Source organism: Schistosoma mansoni, chromosome 4, assembly GCF_000237925.1.
Source record: "Schistosoma mansoni strain Puerto Rico chromosome 4, complete genome".
Taxonomy (NCBI): Eukaryota; Metazoa; Platyhelminthes; class Trematoda; order Strigeidida; family Schistosomatidae; genus Schistosoma; species Schistosoma mansoni.
In genome coordinates this window covers 5,465,774-5,485,925 of record NC_031498.1, presented here as the reverse complement: position 1 = coordinate 5,485,925, position 20,152 = coordinate 5,465,774, and the positions used below count along the sequence as shown (strand labels likewise).

The 20,152-nt window shown below is 36.3% G+C and overlaps 1 non-coding gene across 1 annotated transcript; it reads right to left on the bottom strand.

Annotated features, from left to right (window-relative positions):
- Positions 1–19,937: 19,937 nt before the first annotated feature.
- Smp_tRNA_02149_Gln_TTG.1.1 lies at positions 19,938–19,996 on the bottom strand. The gene has a single exon. It is a non-coding gene (tRNA).
- Positions 19,997–20,152: the final 156 nt, after the last annotated feature.

Genomic DNA, 20,152 nt, shown 5'->3' with positions numbered 1-20,152 from the left:
AAGTTAGACATTAACACCGTTGGATGCCGGCCATCTCAGTGGTCTATTGTTAAGTGCTCCGGCGCGAGACTGGTAGGTCCTGGGTTCGAATCCCGCGAGTGTGGGGTTTGGATGCGCACCGCTGAGGAGTCCCATAATAGGACGAAACGGCCGTTCAGTGCTCCCAGGTTTTCCACGGTGGTCTAGCTTCAATTGACTCATGATCTCAACTCTATAAAATCTATTATTATTAAGCCAATGTATAACTATTATTCATCTTCACTATCACTATCAATATAATAGTAATGGTAGTAATAGTGTAATGAACAAGAACACGACTGGGGACAATCGAATGTAATTAGACACAAGTTACAGACTATCTCACTAAATTCTAATAACCATACAGTGAACAGTTAATTTGCAAAATAACAATCAATTGTCTCAATCTTAACTGTTCCTTCTGTAAATATCAGTTCGTCTTCTCTGATTAACATTGTTCATGCATTTTCGTACCGATTGCGCTTCATTTCTGTTCGTTCCTTATCGATCATCTGCCAAAATACATTCTATGTTTGACCATCACCATACACTACTTATATAGATATAAGTAGACCACACCATAATAGTAGTAGGTCTATACCAATGATTGGCATAGAAGCATCTGCAACAATGATTATCTTGTGAGTGGATTTGCGTAAACGCGCATTTAGATAATCATATCTCTTACCGTGATCGGTTCTCCATTTGCAGCCAGTAAGTTGAGGGTCGGTTTATACAGATGGTCTTTAGAACTCGCAGTGAGAACCCTTACTTCTGCGCCAGCGTCAACAGTGATGTACAATATTCGGCTATATTCACCGGCCACGGATGCCGTCAACGAGTGCGGGCGGAGAAGTATCCCGGAGAGTTTTTCGTATCAGACATTTTGAAGATTGGTAAACTTCAGGGTTTTCTGTAATTTCAAGGAGACTTTTTATACCTATCAAGATTATCTGTCTCTCACAGTCTTAAGACCGATCATTTTCGCGGCGAACGTCTGCATGTAGTTTGGGAGTGTCTACAATTGCGATGAATATTAAGATAATGAGCGAGAGTATGAAAGAGATCTTTAACGCTATTAGTCTCGTTTGAGGCTTTTCTTTGACATAATAAACCTCGCTGTTAGGTTTCTGGTGATCTCTGAAATCTGATCAGCAGATTCGTCACGTTGGTTCACGGAGTTATTTTGAACTGAGACAAGAACCGCTCGCACCTATTAGAGAAGCTTAGACAAGAAAAGCTATCTCGACAGCCCTCGTCGAAGGTCTGTTGACCAATAACCTCTCGCATTCGTAGCAACATTTTTGTACCTGGGCCGTTTTGCAGCTCGATTTTTGAAACGGCTTGTCTAACCTTTGCCGGCCCCCTAGGTCTCCACGTTTTGGAATAGCGTCCTTCAAAGCGTCGTAAGGTTCAAATACATAACTCGTAAACATACTACGTGTGACGCGCCTGTCAAAATCGCGTGGTGGTGCCCTCTTCACTGATAAAACTTACGCCCGTAGGTCTTTTCACGCCGTGCCTGTGGAAGTCAGCTTCTACGTAGAAGAACCAAACTTCTATATTGTCCGACCAGAATGGCATTATTTGAAGAGTGGAAGGCCTAAGAGATTTAATTTCAAAAATTTGGGCGTCCTTTTCGTCATTATGAAGACGAGATATACAAGCGGGAGATGAAAAATATCCAAAAATAGAGAAGAAATATGGCTAAAGTGTGTCCAGTAAAACTAATGGGGTCAGCGCCAATCAAGACTTGCAGAACTATTTAATTTTGGGGATTTATCAACTGCCATACAAGAGTATGTAGTATGTATATTTCTTTAATACCATCATGAGATGGGAATGGAGTCAAAACAGTGACCGCTAACTACCGATTCTAGAGCTCTTTATTTTTGTACATTTCACACCTGATCTACTATGCTAGATCTGGACAAATGTTCGCTCCCAGGTCCGTTGGTATTTTGCATTTTTATTGTACAAACCGAAAAACTAATGGCATCTTATGAAGGTTACCATAATAATTCTTCTTCGAACTACAGATCGTAGCTTTCAAACGGAAACATTTTGAAATAGGGAATAACTGCTGATTTTAATTTAGGTACAAATGTTCTTTCTGGTAGAAATGTGTGAAAAAGTGGTTGTGTGGTGGTATTGGTTTCTAGCCGCACGATCTTCGAAGTTGAACACAGAATTACTGAGAAGACTCACTTTAGCATGTAACACTAAGAGAAGGTCAAGAATGGTGAACTCTGGAAGAATCATTCAAGATGACATGGCTCAGCCCTGAAGGAGTGGTCATTCTTTTGTAACTTATCTCTTTTATTTATATTAAGCATATTGTTATATCTCCAACCTAAATGTGTTCTTCAGAAGCACTGGTCATCCCATTCCTGACGGTATTGACAGGACGAGCCAGTGTAGACAACGATGGGACTTCCACTTAAAATCTTATAGATTAGGTAGTCACATCATGACAAATCTACAATTTTAGGATTAGGTAGTAGTACTAATAGCGATTTACACCACAATCTTACAGTTGGCTAGGGAATTGTTCTATATCTTATCATAAATTTTAATGTGCATTATTACCTAAGCAAATAATACCACCCAGTTGTTCGACAAATAGCAGTCCAAAAAGTAATCAAAAAACAAATCACACTGAATGGATAACTTGATACAGGACGCAGTATTTACCAAGTTCAACAAATTAACATTTATAATAACACAGGAATATTATCCAATCGTTTCTGGATAGGTAACGTACAGTTTGTTCAAGAAATTTTATTCAACTCTGCAAAAATATCATTAACAAGGGTATCAAGAATTATATTTTGTAACACTGAACATTTTGAGTCCTGAAGGTGTGCTTCAAATCGTAATCAAAAAAATGCACAACTCTAAACAGTTCAAGAAGCACAATCAAAAGATGAACGAACCAATACGGTAGTCACTATAACCGAGTATTAAGTTAAACAACGTAAACGTCGTTTAAGAGGTACATAAAAATCCAGCAAAAATGTAAGCAAAACAAAAACTATAACAAAAGGCAAATAATATCGTCTCAACTAGAATAAAAAGTCAATTAAATGTACAGCTGAAGCGATAGAGGGGAATAAGCTGTAAAATTGTGTACGTTGAGGGATTATCATAGTCACACAAAACCTCCAAAAATAATGCCATATATATTTAATTAGTTAGTTTAGATTTGGTTTCCTCGCATGTTAAGGGTGTTTCAACTGAACGCTCATCATAAATGGACCGGAGGAGACATTTTGGACATAACTTTAAACTTCTTCAAGTTCAGTTGCTGGATTCTTTAGAATTTTGGATACCGCTCAGACATTTTCAGTCGGGGTCGAATTTCCAAGTCCATTTGTTGTTACGATTGAGCCGTTTCCTCTAAATTAATTTCGGACTTACTTCCCAATAATCGCTTAAGTGAAACATTAACATGCTGTGAAAATCAAGATCAAAGAGCTGAAAGCGAATCCAGATTAGGAATGTGAGATTTTCAAATCTGCCCATGAATTGTTTGATGTTAATGACGATAAATGGTCTGATAATTTGAGTGTTCATTGTGAGTTCTAATAGGTCTGGTTCTCCCGAGCCTAGGTTACGTAGAGCACTACTTACGATAAAACAATTAGAAAAGAGTGTAGGACAAGAGGAGGGGCTAAATCCGTTAGATATGCAAGGTGAGAGCGAGTTAGTTGAATCGGAGTTTAAGGTTTATGAGGAAGAAGATGGTTAGTTGCCTATGCACAGTGCTAAAGTAAATCCCATGGAGGAAGGATATTTAGAGTTAAATACTAGTTTAACATCCGTTCGGATGAGCTACCTAACAGTCCAAACGGCAAATGGCCCCATCATGTCGGGGACAGCTTGTGTATCATTTTTAACCATATCAGTTTACCCAGAACTGACATTATGTATTCCGATGGACAGAGTGGTCAATATGACCTTTCTCTTAGCCATTTAACAATCATTAACGAAGGTGAACTATCCAATGAGAGTTAAATAATTTCATATTTACAGTACTACAGTAGAGGAAAGGTCAGGACAATTAATGGGGCTTGCATCTCTTTGCCTTTTCACTTGGGCTATGATAAGGCGCGAAAACTTTTGTATGATTTATTCAGGAGATAACACCTGGTCGCTCGTGAAATAATCGTGGAGTCGCCCAATCATGTGTCTGTGAGATCTTCCACAGATGACCTAACCGACTTCTTAACCAATCAACGAAATATGTATAACACTAGAACAAATGAGATATATGTCACAGTCTCTAGAAGTGCTATTCATTTCCCATATGTCTGGGTTTTGGCTCACTTCGAATACACAGTTGATTACACATAGTTGATTTACCAACAAATTTCTATTGTTGCCACTAAAACTGAATGGACTGCTTGCACTGTGACATGTGTAGTATATGGTAAGTCAGGTTAAACAAAAACATCAGTTGATTGAAGTCGAGTGAAAACAGGTTTAACTGAACGCATTGCGTCCGTAGGCCTGCTTGTGTAGGAGTTTAGATCCATGTTCATTAAAGAAGACGAAGGATCCACGAATTGTCCTGGAAGTCGGAGTGCCGTTCTGTAAACGAGTTGAGCTGCATTGTATCCAATGTCAGCTCTCACTGCATTGCGAATACCTGGTAAGACGAGTGGAAGAGCATCGGTCCACTGTGAAACCTTTGCAGCTGATAGCGAAGCTTTTAGTTGTTGGTGGAAGCGTTCTACCAACCCGTTTGTTTAAGGGTGGTAGGCGGTCGTTCGTAAGCGAGGTATTCCTAACAGTGTGGTTAGACAACGGAAAAGTCCAGATTCAAACTGGCGTCCGCGGTCTGTAGTAGTGGTTGAAGGGAAGCCAAAACTTGTTACTCATCGTTCGACGAATGGGCGAGCCACTGTCTCAGTAGTAATGTCCTTAATGGGAACTACTTCTGGCCATCGAGTGAAACGGTTTACGCATGTTAAAAGATAAGAGTATCCATTTGAATCTGGTAAAGGTCTTACCAAATCCAGATGAACATGGTCGAAACGAGCATCAGGAGTTTTGAACGAGCCTAAGAGACATTTGTTGTGTCTCTGTTGCAATCTAAATGAATGCCAATTAATATCAAGGATAGTAAATTTTCTCTCACTTGGGTTTGTTTTCTGACAGGACGCTAGTAGGCTCAACAAATTCGAGTAGGATTTTGGAGAAGGATTGATCATGCTTCTGGATAGACGTGGTCAAGGTGGTTGCCGCCTTTGACAGAATCCATCTTTGTGATCGATGTATTTACAGTTCCTGCGACGACTGATATGGTAGACCAATCAGAAGTAGACTAGTGAGGGGGTCAATCGATGACAATCGGAAGTGACCTGAAGGACAAGTGCATTTCATTGGCTAGGGAAAGAGCTGACTTTCTAGGGGACAGAGTTGTATATATATAAATGAGTGTTTGTGCATTTTATTAGGTAGCCTAGCATAATTCTTTGTTCGCTCTTGTGTTCTCACTCAAGTAGTCAGTTGGGGAGTTCGCACTTGGCACATCGTATATCAGTATCGGACTTCACACACCGGCCATCACAACATAGATGCTTAAACGGACAGGTCTGTACAAAATGCCACGCTCAACAGCGCCAGCAGGGGGATGGAGGACTAGTCTTTGTTGAACTGAGCTCGGTTAAGACGGGCTCGGTATAGTAATGTTGGATGATTGCAGGACTATGTGAACTTCTGAGCTATCATGATAACTACACTGAACCACTGTAGTATCTCTCTGAAGAGTAATTCGATGTTAGTATTCATTTTCAATATCGCTATGAGTTATTTTGGGGTTCTGGTCCATTTGACACAGTAACTGTGTTCTAATGTCACTAAGCTTTTGTGGTTGGAGACCGCAGATTAGGGTGAGAGCTTTGAATTGATTTTCGACCAACGACCTCGGCCGGTAGCGTTCTCATTCGTGATTAACGATTCCAACATACGTAAGAAAATCGGAGTCTTCATCCATAATCAGCTGTAACCATCGATAACGTGTACCTATTGGTGAAGGATTATCTACAAACTGTCTACCTAATAAATGGATATTGTCAGAAATTTGCTGTCACGTGGGGGTTTTGTGGCAAAACCAAACTCAAGTATCTAAATGTCTCACTCGAATCCAACCTTTGAAGTAGCTGCTTAACCTTTCATGCATCATTTTGAGTGATGAAACAAAACTAAAATAGATCCTCATAACTCCGGAACCACATTTCAAAGTAACATTGGCATTGTGATCGTAATAAAATTTGGTAATGCTGATTACAATGTCATCAATTGACAGTTGAGTAGTAGAAATAGATAACTATGTTGTGAAGTAGACGTAGTTTTTGTATCTGTTAACATCTATATGAGTTTTAGCTGCTTCTCCAGCAGTAATGCTACTTTTGCAGGATCCATACTTGCATTAACCTCATCGCCAAATTTATTTATTTCGACACATAAATATTGGTACAAGGAGGCACTAGATACAATATGCGCCACACAATAACAATGAGAATTGGAAGAGATAGAGTGCAAGGTGAGTATAAAAGAAAAAAGAACAATAACGACCACAAATTAGTGTATGGTAGTGAAAAAATAATAGTAACTGGACGAACAGAAAGGTACAACCAGAAAGAATTCTTTCAATCAAAGAAGTTGCGACCACATTTTATGGGGAAAAAAGAAGGTTACAGCAGGATCGCCACTGGCTTCTCTTCTGAGTCATCTCTGATAACGTCTCTAGACATTGTGTTGCACCATCTCTCGGACCCGACCGAGGGAGTCGTGAAGGATCGACAACAGCCAGTCCTTGCGCAGCTCTCTTCCATACCACGACACCATGCCAACCACTGACGACCTGTCCGCTTTTTCTAACCAGTCTCGGCGTCGGCAAATAATACACGACGTGGAATTCTCTGGGACGACATTCGTAGAACATGTCCAAGCCACCGAAGTCGATGTTTCAAGATAGTGTCACTAATTGAATTATCGTCTCTGCGCCCGAACACACGATGCCGAACCTCTGCATTACTAACATGGTGTTGCCACTGTATGTCAGCAATCCTTCGGAGACAGCGATGATCGAACACAGAGAGTCGTCTGACATCCTAAACTCGTAGAGGCCAGGTTTCACAAGCATAGAGCAAAACTGCTCTCACCGACGCGTTGTAGATCCGACCTTTTACAGCCAGACTAACATCACGAAGGCGCCAAAGATGGCCCAGATTGGCATAAGCCGCTCTGGCTTTCATTATACGTGCATCAATCTCATCACTCACGCCCCCACCAGCACTTATGTAGCTACCTAGATACACGAACTTCTCAACTACTTCGATCTCCTCACCATCCAGGGTGAGTACAGGATTAGAATCCTGCCAGTCTTGTAGGAGCACTTTACACTTGGAGGGTGCAAAGCACATACCGTACCTGCGGACACTGATTGCCAACTGATTAAGTCCAGATTGCATGCCTTGGGCATTATCGCACAGTAAGACAATATCATCCGCATGCTCAAGGTCGAGAAGTCGTTCTCCAGGCAACATATCCACACCGCCATTACTTACATCCATCAGAGCTGTTTCCAGGATGTCATCGATGGTAAAGTTGAAGAGGAATGGTGAGATCGGGCAACCCTGCCTAACCCCACTGCTCGAATGGAACAAGGGAGAAAGGTGGTTGTATGCCCTCACTCTGCCTGAGGTGTTCGTATACAGGGCCTTTAAGATGTTAATGAACTTCTCAGGCACACCCTTCTTCAATAGACAATCCCAGAGAACAGTCCTGTACAACGAATCGAAGGCAGACCTGATATCAAGAAACACTACGATTGTTGGCCTGTAATAAGTATGAGGGTGTTCTAACACTTGGCGGAGAGTGAAGATGTAATCAATACATCCTCTACCAGAACGAAAATCAGCCTGCTCCTCGCGAGTCAATCTTTCTAGGGTTTTGAACAACTTATGAAATATGACAGAAGCCAATAGTTTGGACGCAATCGGAAGTAGACTTATCCCCCGATAGTTGTTACAGAGATGACGTGAACCTTTTTTAAAGATAGGGACAACTATCGAATCATCCTACGACGTTGAAACACTCTCTTGCTCCCAGACCTTTGTAAACAACTCTGTCAATTCCTTAGTCAGAAAATCACCACCATCTTCAAAAAGAGCCGGAGGTAAGTCATCTGGGCCCGGTGATTTGTAGAGTTTCAAGAGTTGGAGTTTCTTGCGAACTTCCGCCTCATTTGGTGGAGCAGTCGTCACCGGCCATGGAGGACAGGACAGTCTGGTGGATGTTGCCGGAGCAGCAGGCCAGTTGGACTGCCCTTCGGAGAACTCTGCCCATCTTCCAAGACCTCGATATATGTTAGTGAATGGCATCCCGTCATCCTCACGGATTGTTTCGCTTACACCAGACTTCTTGCTGTCAGTGGTTCGGATGAGTTGAAAGATCCTCCGGCAGTTATCAGATACAGTTGCTGCCACCAACTCATTAGCACGCTCCGACAAGCAGGCTTCTCAGTCCCTATGCAAGCTTTGTCTAACTTCATTACGTAACAGCCTTCGTTTGTGGTCAAACTCATGGTCACCCGGAGTAGACCGACGGGTCTCGATGAGTTGTAGGGAGCCTGACGAAATTCTGTGCTTATAAGCAGGGCGTTTTGCGAAGCCGCAAGTGGCTTTACTCGCCATTTTCATGGCGTCATGCAATTGCGACCAATGCTCATGTATACTTTTCGGTGGGATGGTAGCTAGCCTAGAGCCTAGCGGAGTTTGATACTTAGTTGCAACAGAAGTTGCAACCAAGTTACTAATATCAGTCCGTTTATGACGATCAATTCGTGAGAAGTAAGGTAAGATTGGTACAAAGAAGGGCATGATCAGAGTCCAGATAGGTACTCCAAACGGAGTGGCAGTCTTGTACACAACCACGACAGCGATAGCTGATCGCGATGTGATCAATCAGAGTCCAGACTTGAGATGCAGAGGAAAGACGCCAGGTGGCACATCGGCGATGACTGTGCCGGAAGTTGGTGCTAGCCAGAAACAGGTCGTGGTTTGCTCACAGTTGCAGTAGACGGTCCCCGTTATCTGTCCTGCGACCAACAAGTCCCCATCAGCCACCTAAACGACTGTCTTCTGTGCATAGATGCCCGACCTGAGTATTCAAGTCTCCGGCTAGTACTGCAATATCTGTCAAACGCACTTTCTGTAGAAGAACTGTTAACTGATGGTAAAACTCATCTTTGATCGTATCCGGGCTACAATCTGTTGGGGCATAAGGGGAGATGATGAGTAGTCATCGATTTTCACACCGATTTCTTCTTACTTTGATGGAACTTTCTAATTTAACAATACATAACCGACTGTTAATGGGGATCGAATCAGTTAGTGCTGCCTCAGCTCTAGCGTTTAGTGCGACACCAACGCCAGGAAGACCAGGCGAAGATGCCTCAGGGTCCCCGAATAAACGCAAGTGGAACAAGCTTTTTGTAGCAACATATGAAGAGGGAATTTGTAGTACTTCACTAGAGTTTTGAATACGGGTCTCGGATAGACAACAGACGTCGAAATTAAGACTTTCTAAAGGCATAGCCAGCTATATCTGTTATTAGGTTCGATCGTTGGAGGGTTGTATGTGCTCGCCACAGAGGAATCATACTGGGACTGTTATGTCCGAACGAGAATAAATGAATGGTGACCGTTAGGAACTACTTGTGAACTAATATTATACTTATATTCTCGTTGTATGACTATTAAATAACTATATTATATGTATATTCATATTCCTTACATTATAAGCTTCTATTTTACCTATTGTTTACTGTTATATGATTTACTATTCTCAAGTTATTCTCAATCTATTTGTCATAGTTTTTCACAATCACAGCCACTTTTGGTTTGATCTTGTACAAATGTAATTTCCTTTTTTACTATGTGATGTAGTCGTATATAAATCAAGTATGCTTGAAATATATGATTCGTATCGTGGAGGCTTAGATTGACGTTCTGGACTTAACGGGCAATGTTAGGCGGAAAAAGACCAATCAGAACTCTAGGCTACCCGTACTGTTCCATGTGATATTAATTTGATGGTGTAAGTCAGTGTACCTAGATTGGCGATCGTATTTCGTGATAATCTTATAAGCTAAAGACGTAACAGGGACGAAATACCTATTTAGTCCTCCATGGATTTTAATGCCACCTCACTTGAGATTAACCTGTGATGAATATATCCTAGAAATGTTAACCTGTAGAATGGAACATTTTAAGATAACTTTATTTAATACAGTAAATTTTGGCAATTGACATTAGAGGTATAAACTTAGCAGGCACAAATTTTTGAACCTTAGTTTTGAACAAACTGGCATGGATCACCGAACCGTATCTCGTATCTTCGAGGACCTGAAACTCTCCTTTCGAGAGAGATATAAACAAGTCATAGAATATTACAGTTAAAAACATTCAAATCACTACTGATGTTCTATAAAAGTAGCAGATTCACACTAATCGACCACCAAGTCTTATTTACGTAATTCTTAATGTCAGTCGAATTTTAGTAATCAAGTTTTAATTCGATCAGAACTGAAATCCAGATAACGAGACATTAAATATACCACTGTAATTACGTTCTTTTAACGGATATATATATATATATATACATGTATGCTATCAGTCCTGTAAACTTCAGTCCAATCCTATTTTTAATTGTAATGGAAAAACACAATATAACTAAACTAAACGTTGAGAAAATCACCAGTTCATCATGAATCAGTTATTAAAAATAAAAGGAGAATACAATAGTTAAGAAGTAACTTTCTGAACATCGTCTCAATGAGAAATATATATATATTCATGGCGAACCCCTCTACTTATTTGGTCTTATATCACTATCTTCAATAAAAGGAATACACCTATCGTTTATTTTGCTTGTGCATGCTAACTATATTTCTTCTCACTCGACAATCTTTTGTGTATTAAATTATGCTACTTATTAATATTTAGTAGTTAATTGGTAGTTAGTAGCTCACCGTATTTTGTTGTTCTGTGACACTTCTGAGTATTTACATAAACTTACAATATTTAAAAGATTTACCGTTACTATTGTAACTTGTTAACATTTGTGATCGTTAATTTCGATTTTTGTGTATTTTTTGATTATCGGCTAAAGAATAACATATGTTGTGTTCCTAGTCTGCGTTTCGATTGTTGACAATCATAGATTTAGACAATTTAACTAGCTGTTATTTATACAATCGTGTGTTGCAAACTGTTTTTATGTAATCATTTAGATGAGTGATTTTCTTTTATATATACACTGATGCTTAAGACACCTTATGAATTGGAATTTACAACAAATTTGCATATATTTTTGAAATAACAATAATAATATCTCTTCCTAGAAAAGATCCTTGTTTTGGACCTTAAAAGTCCGAATTCAGGTTCTTTGAACGACTTTAACTGCTTTAGTAGGGTTTTCTTGTGTCTTTTCAATTCATTTATTCATCAGAACTATGATCAGTTGTAATTCTCGCCTCAATCTTATCATAAAGCATTATTTTAATACATTTATTTGCCAGACATATAGTACACTGTCACACAACCTCGCGTCTGAACTCTACACCTTCTATGCGTGCAATTTGCTGCCCAAAATGAACTGAGATGCTATTTCTCAATATTTGAAGGATCTATAAATGATCTGTGATGATGATGATGATATTGTTGATCATGATGGTTATCATCATGATAAAATACTCTATTACTGTGAAGTCCTGATGAGTGAAATATTGGATTTCTGACGTTCAGTGACTTGATTTAGGTCATCTCATCAGAGTAAATAAAACAATAAGGGAAAATAAATTAACAATAGTTTAAGTAGTATACAGTGACAAAGCAGAAAGATAGGTTCAGTCAAGGTCAAAATGTCTGATTATATCAACGAAATATGTGATCACGATGACCCTGTATGCGAGGGGATAATGACTATCAATCAATTAATCAATCAACCGATCAATCACTCAATTTATCAATTTATTTACCTATCTATCATGTATATATGCCGTAAATTACGTCCACATAATTTTGTAAATATTTTCTAATTAAATTTAGGTGAATCAATATTGGTTTTTGTGGAGGTTTTAGTGATTTTTTATAGTTGAAATCATGAGTCAATTGAAGCTAGACCACCATCGAAAACCTGGAAATACTGCTTGACGGCCATTTCGTCCTATTATGGGACTCCTCAACGATATGGATCCACGATCTCGCCTCGCGAGACTCGAACCCAAGACCTATCGGTCTCGCGCGCGAGTGCTTAACCACTAGACCACTGAGCCGGCATCCAACGGTTGTTAATGTCTAACTTCAACCAATCCACGAAATTAAGTAACCATTCACCAATGTTTTATTTGAGTTGATATCTACCAACGGATCTGGTTGAACATTGGTCACTGATAGGTCCTGGGTTCGAATCTCGTGAGACGGGATCGTGGATGCGCACTGCTGAGGGGTCCCACAATAGGACGCAACGGCTGTCCAGTGCTTTCAGGTTTTCCATGGTGGTCTAGCTTCAATTGTCTCATCATTTACACAACTGTTGAAAAATATATAAAATCGTTTTCTCTTTAAGAATTTTTTTCTTTTCAATTATTCTATTAAAATGAACTATTGACCTAATTTGATTTTAGCGTGAAATTTAACTACACTTCATTTTTTCATTATTTACAAAACAAATAAACTTATTATTGATGTTACTTTCTAAACAATTTTGTGTTTCTCATTTTTATTTCCTTCCACTTCTTTCTCTCTTTTGTATAAAACTTTCTAAAAATAATTAGGGGAAGTGTTTTATGAAAGATTTATCATGTTGGTTAAAATTTAGTTAAAAGTATCAACAATGGGATAATTCAAAACCACTACAAATTTAATGAAAATTCATAACTGTTGAATAAGTGAGTGGCTATCTAAATTCAATAGCTAAGCGAATAATGAGTTGGGAATTTGAAATGAAATTTATTGGCTCTGAATCATGAAGCAAACATGAAATCTAAGATTCATGTGAACCCAACTAACGAGTTCCGAAAGTGGGACGAAACATGTGCCCGGGATTCTTCTGCTAGCCATATTCTATCTACTTAATTGAAAATCTATTACACATGTTTAACAGGTACCAATGACATCTAGTTTTAGGAATTAACTTAAATAAATGTGTTTTTTACTCCAGGATGAAATTCATTGGTGGGAAGGGGGTATTATTGAAAATTATAGAGGTTTAGTTAGTCGGTTAATCATGCACAACTTAGAACCTGGTATATATTTACATTGCTTCAACTCCCGACATCGCATCAGGGCATTGGGATGAAGTTATCAAGGTGAATATTAAAGTAGTAGAAGTAAAAATAATAATAACAATAATAATAATGTCACTGATAGTAAAAATCCTAGTTACAGACAATATAATTTAGAAAGAATGAATGAATTCACAGAATAAAAAATATAAAATAATTTTAAAACTCAAAATCTAGGACAAAAGATGACGTTCGCATCTGTATCATTGAAACCGATTGGAAGTTATGTCATCAAATGCCTTCAACTATTAGACACAATAATCATGTAAATCTCATCCAGGTGGTTGTCATCAGTTGATACAGTTGATGTCATTCCATGATAAAAACTACGTACATAAATTATATTTGATACTGGCTACTAACTAAAGTCCTATTAACTAAATGAACAAGAAATTAAATATGAACCAATTTCGTTATTTAATACTTGGATTTAAAATAGACTGAGATAAATGTTGAATCATATAGAAAATAGAAACCTCTGTAATATATATATATATATATATATATATATATATATATATATAATCGCAAATGAGATCTGAAGAAAATTTGTGAACCATTATGGAATATATGTCCAGTTTCTCCTAATGTTAGGTGTTGGAAGTCAGTTTTCAAGGATCTCTGGTGCCTATTTTTCATTTTAGTTTGACGGTCATCAACTAAGCGTACCTTCAAGCCTGCGGTGACTGATATTACCCGTGGTATTTGGATTCAAAGAGTCTAGAAATGTTACAATCTGAAACATTACCACTGAGCTTTACGCTGTGGGACTGACCTCCAATCTCTAAGCAAAAGTATTACCTTTAGATTTTCTACTTAAATTACATTTGTAATATAACACACTCATCATCCAACATTATCCATATGTCACAGTTTCAGTCCCTTTCTCAGTCTCTTTCTACCTGACTGACTTAACCAGTACCAACTTCTAACTAGAAATTCCAGAAGTTATCTCTTGCATTGTCCATAGTTAAATAATACACATTCTAAGTAAATAAGGACATTTAAAGTAAATTAAAGTGAATAATTCTATTATTCTAATTAAACAGCCATTCTTGTCTTGTAGTTTCTTAAATTTGTATAAAAATGGAACCGATGGATAAAATCGTGTTCATTCAATTGATGGCGCAGATTTTCAAGTAGGAAGTAGTATAGATTCGTAGTACTGTATGATATGCTGGTTCGAATCCTATACTTATACTGATTATTAGTTTCATAACTAAAACCAACGTTTGAACTTATTCAAGTTGACATTACATATTGAATATTAATACGTGAACAAATTTGTTTTAATTTTGCTAATAATCCTAAATCTTAAAGAAACTTGTGAAAATTGGCTATATTACACAGGATACGTATATGCTAACTAAAACTGATAAAGCATTCAGTCAGCATTATTGTTTACACCGGGATTATTCAAATCCTTTCTGATGGTGATACTAATTCCAAATTCACATTGTGTAATTACTACAGGAGTATATTTTCTTTAAACTTATCTATTCCTTTTAAACATTATTTTGGATTAATAACTGTATTATCTAATGAGAATCTGTTGACTCATGATCTCAACTATGGAAAAATGTATTCTTTGCTCACTTCATACATCTTTATTTTTTTTTTACTATTAATCAGAGTTTCATAGTTTAAACTACAAATTGATCCTAGTTAGACAACAAATTCAAACCAGTGAACAGCTGTTCTGTTCTAGTACAGGACTAATCAGAAGTGTCCATCTATGACTCCACCAGTGATCAGACTTAGGACCTTCATGTCTCACAACGTGGACTCCTGAATCAACATCGAACGAGTTAAATATCTAACTTCAGTAGCATAATACATTTTATGCATGGATTCTATTGTGGCTTTTTTCGTTTATCCAAACTACAGACATAGAAGAGGGTACTGGGACCACCGAAGGGGTTTCAATACAGTTTTATGGCAATTAGATTCATAAATAGGTTACTTGCTATCTATATAGGCGTTTGAGTACATGTAGTTAATACCAATAATTATTCAGTTGAAACGAAATCTATAAATTTGAGGAATAGACAACCCAAAAATTTGAGCTGGACCCCATATTATTACATAACATAACTAGCATTATTAAATGCATCAAAAGCGAAAATAAAACTGAAAATTTGAGCTTTCCAATAAAGTACTAAAGTATAAGTGGATGTCCACCCCTTTCAATCATCTCATAAAAACTCTAAACAGTCATTTTTCATCCTGATAATTTAATAGGAACAAAATTGGTTCTCCCTTTTCTCGTCTGCTTAAAATCAAGTACATATACTAGTTGATAAACAAGGGGTATACTTTAAAATGTTACATTAAAAGATTGAAATATTTGCTTTCAATTAAACATTAGAAACTTACCTAAAACTAACACAGTCAAATGACGATTTGATTGGTTAATTTTCACCTTCTTTTTATTGTTTATTTTGTCTTTTTCACTTATATAAAGGGGAAATTTATAACTATCCTAACCCATTTTTCACCCCTATATCAATTGTATAGGTTAAACTAATAAAAATTGAATTAACCAATCAAAAAAGAAAGAATTGGCATTTGTTTATTTTCTTTTAAAAATCAGAATGATTTTCATAAAAACATGACTAATCATGACAATAAATAAATAAATATAGGAATATGAATAAACTAATTATTCGATCACGTGCTCTGGGAAAATTCGGACATAGGAAATACTCGAAATTAACGTGGGAAATATAACCAATTTTTGGATTATTGGATTTAATAATAATTAAAATACTTAGGTAAGTCTTTTATCAATCATCATTTACATTAATTCTATGCGATTCAGTATATTATCAGCTTAATTGTTCTATCCTAATTTAGAACTAATCAGTGATAGTGAATCATAACCTGACAATAGATCAGACCAAAGTCCTTGATGTTTTACGATAATAGTGCATTGGGATTTCATATTGGATATAATTTCAATTATAGTATATGCATGTTATAGCTTTATTCCTAATCTGTGAGATTTTTGTCTGACTGGCTATTTGACTAGTGACATACATTATGATCCTTTTCACCAAAAATTCAAGGAATTTATCTTAAAGCTAATTACTAGTGAGCATATGTGTCTATAAGGTTTACCAAACAGATTTATATAGATATGTATGTGTAAAACGTCACATTATGGTGAATATCCATAAAAATGTATCATGGTGGAGTCAATAATTCATAATAGCCTTACATATGAACAAGTGGATTAAGTACACTTATCTTTGTTAACAATGTGCTTTTACTGAGAACTGAAATCGATTATTCATTATTTCCAAAATAAGGTAATCGACTATAAGTATAAATTGTAATCGGACCATCGATTTAAAATATTTCTTTATTTTATTCAATAGATGTTTTACTACTTGTAAGTAGCTACTAAGATGTCGCTGTTATTAATTGACAATGACAAGCTATGTAAGACATTTCATCATAAATTATCGACACTACATGTTATTAAAATTCTTAATAAAGTCGTATATTAGCACTAAACCAGTATTATATCAGTCTGAATCTCAAAACCATAGGTATTAAACTAAGAAATCTATGAAAGTCACTTCTTTATCCGATCACAATTGATCATCTCAAGTTGTTCAACTCAATTTTTGTAACTCTAATTCTCTTCTAGTTTCATTTAGAAAGTTGTGATAATCATTTAAGATTTCCTAGATCACCTCAAAAAATGACATTTTAAACCAAAAAACATTAGGTGATATCATAAAGATTTCCCACAAGTTGAATGATCTAATTCCACTTCATGTGAAGTCCATTTATCTGCATTGTTGATAAGAGTGACTCAACAAGACACACAATTTTCTAACCTACGTCATTCTATGATGTAATTATTTGTTGCTTAGATGAACATAACCTGTTTGGTTGGTAACTTTATGAGAAAAGATTGTCTTTTATGTATTTATATGTTATAATGTGTACATGTCATATACGACTTATTCTTGATTGATCTTATACCAATAACATTTATCTGTTAATTGTTTTTTTTTGTTTTTCCTGAAAATTAAATAACATAACTAGTATCTAGGTTGACATTAAATCGTTCGCCTGGTACGAACCAAGTATAGATTTGGAAAAGTATATATATATATACTTCCAATTTTCTACATATCATATCACTACAGACAGACGAAATTAACCCGATGCTATGCAAATAACTAAAAATAAATATAGTATCAATGGTATTGGTAAACCAAACATAAGGATTATAGTCCGGTTGAACCTGTTTAATCAGAACAGGTTTGAAACATTCTAACAATTCTATTACTAGAATGTTTTATAACTCCTATAAGATTAAAACACATTCATTGAAGAGTATATTCCATTTAGTAAATTGTTTCTCACTGTTTGAAATTTTGTAGCTATATATATGTATGAATAAACATCACACACACATGCCTAATCACCAGGGCTGTAAGATTATAATAGGGTAGTTTGAAATCGGTTTTCTTCTCATGGCACTAATACATTTCCACATTTATAAGAACTAAATGTCTCTAATACTCATTAAATGAACTCCATATTTTATAGGTGTTTAATTGAAACAATAATTATCTTGAAAAGAAGCACAATGTAAAATAAGCCTATCAAAGAAAATATAACTAATAAAACGTCAAAAAAGAAATAGTCATTTCAGTAAGAATAGAATTGAGAAGAGAAAATAAAACTTGAAACATAATACTACAGTACAATTCGTTGTTCATGTAAGATAGTTTATTGTGTGAATATTGAGTTATCAACTAAGTGTTTTAAACAACGTATATAATGTAAATTAGAGAAAAAAAACACTGGTGATGATAATGATGATGATGATGATGATGATGATGATGAAAGCCATTTTGAATGCCTAGATGAGTTAATCATGTGATCATGAATTATGTAAATAGATATTGACTTATTCATGGGCTAATATTTAGGTTACTCTCAATTTATTATGAGAGATAGACATGTAGACTTTGTATAATGTTATATTATATTACTCTTGGTCTGAGGTGAATATCATTATCAAATCTATATTTTTTTTGATTATATTTCATTCTATGAATTGGTTTTTAACATTGAGAAGTTTTCATTGTCACTTTAGACACTAGTGAAGAAAAATCAGTCAAAAATGTGAAAAAAATCATCAAAACAAACTGAACTAGTTTTAATTCGTATATATTGGTTGTTTGAATCTTCCCATTGATGTGTTAGGACTAAAGTTGACCAGTCTCTTTTGATATATATGCATTCTGTGCCGTTTGCTTTGATATTGACATTAAGTCACAAGTATTTTAAGCACAGATGGATAGTGGTTAGCACTAGGATCTAGGACATACATTTCATCTTGTTTGAGGCTCTGAAGCTGGATGCACCTGTACCCGGGTTGATGTTCATTCCTGAACTCGAACCCAACGGCTTTCACCTGTGGAATAATTTTCCAAATGTCTAACTCATACTTGATAATGTTTTCTACAATGGCAATGAAAAGTCAAAAAAAATCACTCAGTTCTCGAAATTGAACAGTAATAAAATGCATACAACTAAGTTGTAATTTTTTTTATTATTACTAAAAATATACATTTTCAAGGGTAATGACCATGAATTTTCCAACCTTACTTTATATACTACTTATATTTTTCATTAGTAATCAAATAAATATGAATGTACAAAAAACAATTGAATATGAAATCATACAACAATTAATCAAAATTGCAGATGAAATTGATAATGAATTCAAAGATAATCAACTAAAACGAAAATGTGAAAGAATTTCTCAACCGAATTATGGATCGTTTCAATGTTCAACAATTCATAAAAAGGTAGTTGAATGAAATTTAAAAAAAAGCTTATTTATGCTTAATCGGTCTAAACAAATACATTATTATCAGAAGGGATTTTGTGGAGATTTAGTATTTACATGGTTGAAAGCGTGAGTCAATCGATTAAGTGCTCTGACGTGAGACTGATAGGTCCTGGGTTCGAATCTCGCGAGGCGGGATCGTGGATGTGTACTGCTGAGGAGTCCCATAATAGGATGAAACGGCCGTCAGACAGTGCTTCCAGGTTATCCATGGTGGTCTAGCTTCAATCGGCTGACGCTTTCAACTATGAAAATACTTTACTTACAATTTATTCAGTATTTACTTATATACATATAAATGTATGGATATAATAAATAGAGACGATTTCTCGAAATTTTGAGGAAAATCCATTATCTACAGAGTCAATCAAATCAACAAGGTGAGATATGATTACATCATCTTGAAAATTAACTGAAACACAGAATGTGTACTCAATAGATTTGAAGTAATGTGTTCCTAGTTACATTTGAACTTAAATAAAATCGTCAATGAACACTATTGACAAGTTGTAAACTGTAGACAACCACAAATATCTAATCATTCGTATTTTTCAATAATTCTCTGGTTAGCAAAGATGGATAGTGGCTAGCAGTGGAATCCAGAACAAAGCGCGTTTCGTCCTATTTGAGACTCGTCAGCTGGATGTACCTGCATCTCAGATTTGATGTTCATCCTGGGACTCGAACCCAGTACCCTCGCTTCAAACGCCATCGCGTTATCCACTCAGCCATTGAGTCCTGATAGCCACTTGCTTGTGCGATGGGGTGAAGTTTAAATTCATTCAATATTGTTTGTTTGAATCTTCCCATTGATATTTAGGACTGCAACTGGTCAGTCTCTAATTGGCGTCTCTGCTTACCATGCTTGTGAATTAAGGCTATATCGAGGCAAT